The sequence below is a fragment of the Diachasmimorpha longicaudata genome, unplaced genomic scaffold (assembly GCF_034640455.1).
Source record: "Diachasmimorpha longicaudata isolate KC_UGA_2023 unplaced genomic scaffold, iyDiaLong2 ctg00000157.1, whole genome shotgun sequence".
Classification (NCBI taxonomy): Eukaryota; Metazoa; Arthropoda; class Insecta; order Hymenoptera; family Braconidae; genus Diachasmimorpha; species Diachasmimorpha longicaudata.
Window position 1 is genome coordinate 1 of NW_026973961.1, and position 9,303 is coordinate 9,303.

The following is a 9,303-nucleotide window of genomic DNA, read 5'->3' on the forward strand; positions in this document are numbered from 1 at the left end:
ATATAACAATAGCTTTTATGCTGAATGACGGCTATCCGGCTGTCCCTATCCAAAAATTGAGAAATCCATAAGTGTCCCTACCTACTTTGCGCCGAAGCAATACGAATCAAAAAGAACTACGAATGGGGACTTAGAATAATTTTTCATTTTTCCCAACTTTGAAAATAATCACTTGAAAAAAATCTTAGAATCCAAAGAATAGTATACTTGATCGTTCTACAAGTCGAAAATTGGAAAAATAAGTGATATTTTCGCTTGATGCTATTTTTGTCGGTATGCAAAATCGTTGTCAAGATTCTCAAACCTTAAAATCAGGCCAGCCGGCAATTGGCGGGTGAAAATTTCAATCAATTCCCATTCCTCACATCAAACTATGCATATAACAATAGCTTTTATGCTGAATGACGGCTATCCGGCTGTCCCTATCCAAAAATTGAGAAAGCCATAAGTGTCCCTACCTACTTTGCGCCGAAGCAATACGAATCAAAAAGAACTACGAATGGGGACTTAGAATAATTTTTCATTTTTCCCAACGTTTAAAATAATCACATTGAAAATATCTTAAAATGGGAAAAATAGTATACTTCTTCCTTCTACAAGTCGAAGTATAGAAAAATCATTGAGTTTTCGTAGTTTCAGTCGATTTATCGTTAGCCAAGTACTAAGCAATACGAATCAAAAAGAACTACGAATGGGGACTTAGAATCATTTTTCATTTTTCCCAACTTTGAAAATAATCACTTGAAAAAAATCTTAGAATCCAAAGAATAGTATACTTGATCGTTCTACAAGTCGAAAATTGGAAAAATAAGTGATATTTTCGCTTGATGCTATTTTTGTCGGTATGCAAAATCGTTGTCAAGATTCTCAAACCTTAAAATCAGGCCAGCCGGCAATTGGCGGGTGAAAATTTCAATCAATTCCCATTCCTCACATCAAACTATGCATATAACAATAGCTTTTATGCTGAATGACGGCTATCCGGCTGTCCCTATCCAAAAATTGAGAAAGCCATAAGTGTCCCTACCTACTTTGCGCCGAAGCAATACGAATCAAAAAGAACTACGAATGGGGACTTAGAATAATTTTTCATTTTTCCCAACGTTTAAAATAATCACATTGAAAATATCTTAAAATGGGAAAAATAGTATACTTCTTCCTTCTACAAGTCGAAGTATAGAAAAATCATTGAGTTTTCGTAGTTTCAGTCGATTTATCGTTAGCCAAGTACTAAGCAATACGAATCAAAAAGAACTACGAATGGGGACTTAGAATCATTTTTCATTTTTCCCAACGTTTAAAATAATCACATTGAAAATATCTTAAAATGGGAAAAATAGTATACTTCTTCCTTCTACAAGTCGAAGTATAGAAAAATCATTGAGTTTTCGTAGTTTCAGTCGATTTATCGTTAGCCAAGTACTAAGCAATACGAATCAAAAAGAACTACGAATGGGGACTTAGAATAATTTTTCATTTTTCCCAACGTTTAAAATAATCACATTGAAAATATCTTAAAATGGGAAAAATAGTATACTTCTTCCTTCTACAAGTCGAAGTATAGAAAAATCATTGAGTTTTCGTAGTTTCAGTCGATTTATCGTTAGCCATGTACTAAGCAATACGAATCAAAAAGAACTACGAATGGGGACTTAGAATAATTTTTCATTTTTCCCAACTTTGAAAATAATCACTTGAAAAAAATCTTAGAATCCAAAGAATAGTATACTTGATCGTTCTACAAGTCGAAAATTGGAAAAATAAGTGATATTTTCGCTTGATGCTATTTTTGTCGGTATGCAAAATCGTTGTCAAGATTCTCAAACCTTAAAATCAGGCCAGCCGGCAATTGGCGGGTGAAAATTTCAATCAATTCCCATTCCTCACATCAAACTATGCATATAACAATAGCTTTTATGCTGAATGACGGCTATCCGGCTGTCCCTATCCAAAAATTGAGAAAGCCATAAGTGTCCCTACCTACTTTGCGCCGAAGCAATACGAATCAAAAAGAACTACGAATGGGGACTTAGAATAATTTTTCATTTTTCCCAACTTTGAAAATAATCACTTGAAAAAAATCTTAGAATCCAAAGAATAGTATACTTGATCGTTCTACAAGTCGAAAATTGGAAAAATAAGTGATATTTTTGCTTGATGCTATTTTTGTCGGTATGCAAAATCGTTGTCAAGATTCTCAAACCTTAAAATCAGGCCAGCCGGCAATTGGCGGGTGAAAATTTCAATCAATTCCCATTCCTCACATCAAACTATGCATATAACAATAGCTTTTATGCTGAATGACGGCTATCCGGCTGTCCCTATCCAAAAATTGAGAAAGCCATAAGTGTCCCTACCTACTTTGCGCCGAAGCAATACGAATCAAAAAGAACTACGAATGGGGACTTAGAATAATTTTTCATTTTTCCCAACTTTGAAAATAATCACTTGAAAAAAATCTTAGAATCCAAAGAATAGTATACTTGATCGTTCTACAAGTCGAAAATTGGAAAAATAAGTGATATTTTTGCTTGATGCTATTTTTGTCGGTATGCAAAATCGTTGTCAAGATTCTCAAACCTTAAAATCAGGCCAGCCGGCAATTGGCGGGTGAAAATTTCAATCAATTCCCATTCCTCACATCAAACTATGCATATAACAATAGCTTTTATGCTGAATGACGGCTATCCGGCTGTCCCTATCCAAAAATTGAGAAAGCCATAAGTGTCCCTACCTACTTTGCGCCGAAGCAATACGAATCAAAAAGAACTACGAATGGGGACTTAGAATAATTTTTCATTTTTCCCAACTTTGAAAATAATCACTTGAAAAAAATCTTAGAATCCAAAGAATAGTATACTTGATCGTTCTACAAGTCGAAAATTGGAAAAATAAGTGATATTTTTGCTTGATGCTATTTTTGTCGGTATGCAAAATCGTTGTCAAGATTCTCAAACCTTAAAATCAGGCCAGCCGGCAATTGGCGGGTGAAAATTTCAATCAATTCCCATTCCTCACATCAAACTATGCATATAACAATAGCTTTTATGCTGAATGACGGCTATCCGGCTGTCCCTATCCAAAAATTGAGAAAGCCATAAGTGTCCCTACCTACTTTGCGCCGAAGCAATACGAATCAAAAAGAACTACGAATGGGGACTTAGAATAATTTTTCATTTTTCCCAACTTTGAAAATAATCACTTGAAAAAAATCTTAGAATCCAAAGAATAGTATACTTGATCGTTCTACAAGTCGAAAATTGGAAAAATAAGTGATATTTTTGCTTGATGCTATTTTTGTCGGTATGCAAAATCGTTGTCAAGATTCTCAAACCTTAAAATCAGGCCAGCCGGCAATTGGCGGGTGAAAATTTCAATCAATTCCCATTCCTCACATCAAACTATGCATATAACAATAGCTTTTATGCTGAATGACGGCTATCCGGCTGTCCCTATCCAAAAATTGAGAAAGCCATAAGTGTCCCTACCTACTTTGCGCCGAAGCAATACGAATCAAAAAGAACTACGAATGGGGACTTAGAATAATTTTTCATTTTTCCCAACTTTGAAAATAATCACTTGAAAAAAATCTTAGAATCCAAAGAATAGTATACTTGATCGTTCTACAAGTCGAAAATTGGAAAAATAAGTGATATTTTTGCTTGATGCTATTTTTGTCGGTATGCAAAATCGTTGTCAAGATTCTCAAACCTTAAAATCAGGCCAGCCGGCAATTGGCGGGTGAAAATTTCAATCAATTCCCATTCCTCACATCAAACTATGTATATAACAATAGCTTTTATGCTGAATGACGGCTATCCGGCTGTCCCTATCCAAAAATTGAGAAAGCCATAAGTGTCCCTACCTACTTTGCGCCGAAGCAATACGAATCAAAAAGAACTACGAATGGGGACTTAGAATAATTTTTCATTTTTCCCAACTTTGAAAATAATCACTTGAAAAAAATCTTAGAATCCAAAGAATAGTATACTTGATCGTTCTACAAGTCGAAAATTGGAAAAATAAGTGATATTTTTGCTTGATGCTATTTTTGTCGGTATGCAAAATCGTTGTCAAGATTCTCAAACCTTAAAATCAGGCCAGCCGGCAATTGGCGGGTGAAAATTTCAATCAATTCCCATTCCTCACATCAAACTATGCATATAACAATAGCTTTTATGCTGAATGACGGCTATCCGGCTGTCCCTATCCAAAAATTGAGAAATCCATAAGTGTCCCTACCTACTTTGCGCCGAAGCAATACGAATCAAAAAGAACTACGAATGGGGACTTAGAATAATTTTTCATTTTTCCCAACTTTGAAAATAATCACTTGAAAAAAATCTTAGAATCCAAAGAATAGTACACTTGATCGTTCTACAAGTCGAAAATTGGAAAAATAAGTGATATTTTTGCTTGATGCTATTTTTGTCGGTATGCAAAATCGTTGTCAAGATTCTCAAACCTTAAAATCAGGCCAGCCGGCAATTGGCGGGTGAAAATTTCAATCAATTCCCATTCCTCACATCAAACTATGCATATAACAATAGCTTTTATGCTGAATGACGGCTATCCGGCTGTCCCTATCCAAAAATTGAGAAATCCATAAGTGTCCCTACCTACTTTGCGCCGAAGCAATACGAATCAAAAAGAACTACGAATGGGGACTTAGAATAATTTTTCATTTTTCCCAACTTTGAAAATAATCACTTGAAAAAAATCTTAGAATCCAAAGAATAGTATACTTGATCGTTCTACAAGTCGAAAATTGGAAAAATAAGTGATATTTTCGCTTGATGCTATTTTTGTCGGTATGCAAAATCGTTGTCAAGATTCTCAAACCTTAAAATCAGGCCAGCCGGCAATTGGCGGGTGAAAATTTCAATCAATTCCCATTCCTCACATCAAACTATGCATATAACAATAGCTTTTATGCTGAATGACGGCTATCCGGCTGTCCCTATCCAAAAATTGAGAAAGCCATAAGTGTCCCTACCTACTTTGCGCCGAAGCAATACGAATCAAAAAGAACTACGAATGGGGACTTAGAATAATTTTTCATTTTTCCCAACTTTGAAAATAATCACTTGAAAAAAATCTTAGAATCCAAAGAATAGTACACTTGATCGTTCTACAAGTCGAAAATTGGAAAAATAAGTGATATTTTTGCTTGATGCTATTTTTGTCGGTATGCAAAATCGTTGTCAAGATTCTCAAACCTTAAAATCAGGCCAGCCGGCAATTGGCGGGTGAAAATTTCAATCAATTCCCATTCCTCACATCAAACTATGCATATAACAATAGCTTTTATGCTGAATGACGGCTATCCGGCTGTCCCTATCCAAAAATTGAGAAATCCATAAGTGTCCCTACCTACTTTGCGCCGAAGCAATACGAATCAAAAAGAACTACGAATGGGGACTTAGAATAATTTTTCATTTTTCCCAACTTTGAAAATAATCACTTGAAAAAAATCTTAGAATCCAAAGAATAGTATACTTGATCGTTCTACAAGTCGAAAATTGGAAAAATAAGTGATATTTTCGCTTGATGCTATTTTTGTCGGTATGCAAAATCGTTGTCAAGATTCTCAAACCTTAAAATCAGGCCAGCCGGCAATTGGCGGGTGAAAATTTCAATCAATTCCCATTCCTCACATCAAACTATGCATATAACAATAGCTTTTATGCTGAATGACGGCTATCCGGCTGTCCCTATCCAAAAATTGAGAAAGCCATAAGTGTCCCTACCTACTTTGCGCCGAAGCAATACGAATCAAAAAGAACTACGAATGGGGACTTAGAATAATTTTTCATTTTTCCCAACTTTGAAAATAATCACTTGAAAAAAATCTTAGAATCCAAAGAATAGTACACTTGATCGTTCTACAAGTCGAAAATTGGAAAAATAAGTGATATTTTTGCTTGATGCTATTTTTGTCGGTATGCAAAATCGTTGTCAAGATTCTCAAACCTTAAAATCAGGCCAGCCGGCAATTGGCGGGTGAAAATTTCAATCAATTCCCATTCCTCACATCAAACTATGCATATAACAATAGCTTTTATGCTGAATGACGGCTATCCGGCTGTCCCTATCCAAAAATTGAGAAATCCATAAGTGTCCCTACCTACTTTGCGCCGAAGCAATACGAATCAAAAAGAACTACGAATGGGGACTTAGAATAATTTTTCATTTTTCCCAACTTTGAAAATAATCACTTGAAAAAAATCTTAGAATCCAAAGAATAGTATACTTGATCGTTCTACAAGTCGAAAATTGGAAAAATAAGTGATATTTTTGCTTGATGCTATTTTTGTCGGTATGCAAAATCGTTGTCAAGATTCTCAAACCTTAAAATCAGGCCAGCCGGCAATTGGCGGGTGAAAATTTCAATCAATTCCCATTCCTCACATCAAACTATGCATATAACAATAGCTTTTATGCTGAATGACGGCTATCCGGCTGTCCCTATCCAAAAATTGAGAAAGCCATAAGTGTCCCTACCTACTTTGCGCCGAAGCAATACGAATCAAAAAGAACTACGAATGGGGACTTAGAATAATTTTTCATTTTTCCCAACTTTGAAAATAATCACTTGAAAAAAATCTTAGAATCCAAAGAATAGTATACTTGATCGTTCTACAAGTCGAAAATTGGAAAAATAAGTGATATTTTTGCTTGATGCTATTTTTGTCGGTATGCAAAATCGTTGTCAAGATTCTCAAACCTTAAAATCAGGCCAGCCGGCAATTGGCGGGTGAAAATTTCAATCAATTCCCATTCCTCACATCAAACTATGCATATAACAATAGCTTTTATGCTGAATGACGGCTATCCGGCTGTCCCTATCCAAAAATTGAGAAAGCCATAAGTGTCCCTACCTACTTTGCGCCGAAGCAATACGAATCAAAAAGAACTACGAATGGGGACTTAGAATAATTTTTCATTTTTCCCAACTTTGAAAATAATCACTTGAAAAAAATCTTAGAATCCAAAGAATAGTATACTTGATCGTTCTACAAGTCGAAAATTGGAAAAATAAGTGATATTTTTGCTTGATGCTATTTTTGTCGGTATGCAAAATCGTTGTCAAGATTCTCAAACCTTAAAATCAGGCCAGCCGGCAATTGGCGGGTGAAAATTTCAATCAATTCCCATTCCTCACATCAAACTATGCATATAACAATAGCTTTTATGCTGAATGACGGCTATCCGGCTGTCCCTATCCAAAAATTGAGAAATCCATAAGTGTCCCTACCTACTTTGCGCCGAAGCAATACGAATCAAAAAGAACTACGAATGGGGACTTAGAATAATTTTTCATTTTTCCCAACTTTGAAAATAATCACTTGAAAAAAATCTTAGAATCCAAAGAATAGTACACTTGATCGTTCTACAAGTCGAAAATTGGAAAAATAAGTGATATTTTTGCTTGATGCTATTTTTGTCGGTATGCAAAATCGTTGTCAAGATTCTCAAACCTTAAAATCAGGCCAGCCGGCAATTGGCGGGTGAAAATTTCAATCAATTCCCATTCCTCACATCAAACTATGCATATAACAATAGCTTTTATGCTGAATGACGGCTATCCGGCTGTCCCTATCCAAAAATTGAGAAATCCATAAGTGTCCCTACCTACTTTGCGCCGAAGCAATACGAATCAAAAAGAACTACGAATGGGGACTTAGAATAATTTTTCATTTTTCCCAACTTTGAAAATAATCACTTGAAAAAAATCTTAGAATCCAAAGAATAGTATACTTGATCGTTCTACAAGTCGAAAATTGGAAAAATAAGTGATATTTTCGCTTGATGCTATTTTTGTCGGTATGCAAAATCGTTGTCAAGATTCTCAAACCTTAAAATCAGGCCAGCCGGCAATTGGCGGGTGAAAATTTCAATCAATTCCCATTCCTCACATCAAACTATGCATATAACAATAGCTTTTATGCTGAATGACGGCTATCCGGCTGTCCCTATCCAAAAATTGAGAAAGCCATAAGTGTCCCTACCTACTTTGCGCCGAAGCAATACGAATCAAAAAGAACTACGAATGGGGACTTAGAATAATTTTTCATTTTTCCCAACTTTGAAAATAATCACTTGAAAAAAATCTTAGAATCCAAAGAATAGTACACTTGATCGTTCTACAAGTCGAAAATTGGAAAAATAAGTGATATTTTCGCTTGATGCTATTTTTGTCGGTATGCAAAATCGTTGTCAAGATTCTCAAACCTTAAAATCAGGCCAGCCGGCAATTGGCGGGTGAAAATTTCAATCAATTCCCATTCCTCACATCAAACTATGCATATAACAATAGCTTTTATGCTGAATGACGGCTATCCGGCTGTCCCTATCCAAAAATTGAGAAAGCCATAAGTGTCCCTACCTACTTTGCGCCGAAGCAATACGAATCAAAAAGAACTACGAATGGGGACTTAGAATAATTTTTCATTTTTCCCAACGTTTAAAATAATCACATTGAAAATATCTTAAAATGGGAAAAATAGTATACTTCTTCCTTCTACAAGTCGAAGTATAGAAAAATCATTGAGTTTTCGTAGTTTCAGTCGATTTATCGTTAGCCAAGTACTAAGCAATACGAATCAAAAAGAACTACGAATGGGGACTTAGAATCATTTTTCATTTTTCCCAACGTTTAAAATAATCACATTGAAAATATCTTAAAATGGGAAAAATAGTATACTTCTTCCTTCTACAAGTCGAAGTATAGAAAAATCATTGAGTTTTCGTAGTTTCAGTCGATTTATCGTTAGCCAAGTACTAAGCAATACGAATCAAAAAGAACTACGAATGGGGACTTAGAATAATTTTTCATTTTTCCCAACGTTTAAAATAATCACATTGAAAATATCTTAAAATGGGAAAAATAGTATACTTCTTCCTTCTACAAGTCGAAGTATAGAAAAATCATTGAGTTTTCGTAGTTTCAGTCGATTTATCGTTAGCCATGTACTAAGCAATACGAATCAAAAAGAACTACGAATGGGGACTTAGAATAATTTTTCATTTTTCCCAACTTTGAAAATAATCACTTGAAAAAAATCTTAGAATCCAAAGAATAGTATACTTGATCGTTCTACAAGTCGAAAATTGGAAAAATAAGTGATATTTTCGCTTGATGCTATTTTTGTCGGTATGCAAAATCGTTGTCAAGATTCTCAAACCTTAAAATCAGGCCAGCCGGCAATTGGCGGGTGAAAATTTCAATCAATTCCCATTCCTCACATCAAACTATGCATATAACAATAGCTTTTATGCTGAATGACGGCTATCCGGCTG